We start from the raw sequence: 2,714 nt of genomic DNA, 5'->3' as shown, positions 1-2,714 counted from the left end.
ACACAAATAAGCGATTTTACGACGAAAATGCAAGTGTACCTATCTTCACTGTCCAGCACTGTATATGATTTGTTCGCTAATATTGTATATTCCATTAGTTTTAAAGAACATGCGCTTAAGATTAACCCATTGAACTTGACGACTCTGGCAAACCAGATTCCAGAATTTTACGGTTGATAGTGACCTTCCCATCAGTGTCCAGTTTAAAACATGATGCATATCCGAGGTGGGGTCGACGGAGCTGCGTCTATGCAAGCAAGTTTAAGAAAGCAAAACTCGCTGCATACAAGAGTGTGCAAGCCAAGGAAGCGAAACTCGCTGAAGCCTTTGGAGAAATTTCGGTGGTTGCCACACGGGTGACTGGGTGACTGCCAAAAATTGCCCGTGGCATTCGCGACATCTTCAAGTCGCACAACCTCAATGTCGTTGCAAGACAACATGCCTGTGATATCGAACCACTCGTCGTTTGATAAGGAATCTTGATCGATTCTTTGAACGTGAATGTTGGAGATGGGGAAGGACTGCGGGCAGCACTGCTATGTCTCGGCCTTACTGACGACGGACTAATTTTGATAGTCGTGAGAGCACGACGAGTAAATTCAAGGGAAAATTCCTTGCAGCCGCAGGAGGCGGCTCGACGGCGTCAACAAGAGCTGCGCACCCGAAGCATGAGGCCGATGAGACTTTTGGGCCAAAGGGTACTACACCCACCATAACTGCGCCGCCAGCATCTCGTGAAATTGATGATTGGGTGACACTGGCGATGGAGATGGAAGAAGCCAATCTTGAACCGCCCTGCCACGTGTTGACGAATGATGGGGTAGTTATGCGAATTCAGTATATTTTGCTGTTGAAAGCCAGAGCCCACCGGACGCAGATGCGATGCGCTCTCTACGACATCGTGGTGCTTGGAACTATTACAAAATCAACAGCAAGTGACATTATTCGACGAAGCAACAACCTACATGTATCTTGTAGACAGGATGGTCTACTGGTGGCTCAAGTGCAAATGGAAAAGTGAGTTTTGCGTTCAAACTAGCTATTTCTTCTATCTATGTTCACCTATAGATCATACAGTATCTAGCATTTGCATATCCTAACACATCCTTCGAAGGGACGCTTGATGTTGTAGGGGTTAGCCTCGTACCAATCGAATCCAGGGTTCCTGCCACGCGGCCCTCGATTGGGTTGTCGAGGATGAGGGGCCGCCGTTGGGCAAGGTCCAGTGGCCTCTATTGGCCGCGAACATTTGGATCTGGGGTTGGTGGATCTCCGCCAAGATCCCCGACAACCCCTGGATCAGCACTACATATCTGCTGTTGATGTAAATTTTAATATGCATCGAATCTTGTCCATTCCTGCGATTCGACCTCTCCCTCGAGGAGTGAACCCAGTCGCTGTTGTCGATCTGCGCGTTGTCCTGGATGAAGTCTTCAGTAGCCTTTGAGATGTGTCATTTGAATGCGCTAGAACAATATGACGATCATCAACGGCCAAGCTATTTTCCAACAACTCAACATCCTCGTAACCAACGAGAATAGTTTACTGAATAGGGGGCATACCGACATACTACGCTACCCGTGACAAATCTGTGCTTCACCTTGTGCTCACTTTCCTTGCCGGCACAGATGACGCAGGCCATGACACCATTCTCCGGCACATTTGCATACCAATGCCTCGCTAACGACCCTTCTGCTACTCGTTCAAGAGCCTTCCAGGAAGAAGATGTTGGTCCGGAGCTCCGCGGCGGCGTCGAGCAAGTGGGTTATTGCCCTCCTGCAGTGCGTTCTGCGATTTCGATCAACGCTACTTCGTGCGGGTGCGACACAGACCCAACACCCATCGGAAAGCCGTCATCCGGAACACCGTTCTGCTTATGGACTTATGTCGGCAACGGGGTCACCTGCCGCTGCTGCGTCAAGGTGTGCGACGCTGAGACTACCCCATCCAGCGGCGTCGCATTCTTTTCCCAAAAACGCCAGCGTCGTCCAAGAGCCTAATGTGGCGGCCGGTATTGCCGATGGTGCCAGGGCAGGCCTTGTCGGTGGTGTCCACATCGGTGAATGTTGACGAATAGCCATCACAACGATTATGGTGGTGGCGACTACGGCCGTGGTGGTGCCGACTTAGATCGCACTCGTACAGTGCGCGAAATAATGAATATTTCCAGCCCGAAATAAACCTACCACAACGAAATTGGTAAAGGACTGAAATAATCACGCCACATGAGAGCGTTAGCTATACATATATATTAAATTAATATACTACTACATACAAACGGTACGATATCAAACACAATGCGGAATATATTGTTACACGTTACCAATATTCTCTTCGACCTCGTCGAGGTCGACTGCTTCGAGCGCTGTCAATATGTCGCTCATGTCCCAGTCCGCGGCAGTTTATTGGTCACCGCATGGGCAATGCTTGGGCAATGTAGCGCAGGGTTGTACGTTTTGCTGCTGGTACAGCCCGATTGTGTGGTGGCAAGTTAGTGTATTCAACCTTTTTACAATCCATTCGTTTGGTTAGATATGCATTTACACACAACCCCGCGTGCAAGTATGTCCTCCGCGCCATACGACTCCTGATTTCACCAATTGTGTGGCGATCGTGGCCGAATATTCTAACGTAGTGAATCAGTCATCGGCCGGTGTAGCAGTGATCGGCCGCTTTGCCTTGACGAATCATAATACAAATATTCATCTATTGGT

The sequence above is a fragment of the Aphanomyces invadans genome (assembly GCF_000520115.1).
Source record: "Aphanomyces invadans strain NJM9701 unplaced genomic scaffold supercont1.19, whole genome shotgun sequence".
NCBI classification, from domain to species: domain Eukaryota; phylum Oomycota; class Saprolegniomycetes; order Saprolegniales; family Verrucalvaceae; genus Aphanomyces; species Aphanomyces invadans.
Note: the sequence above shows the minus strand (reverse complement) of the source record.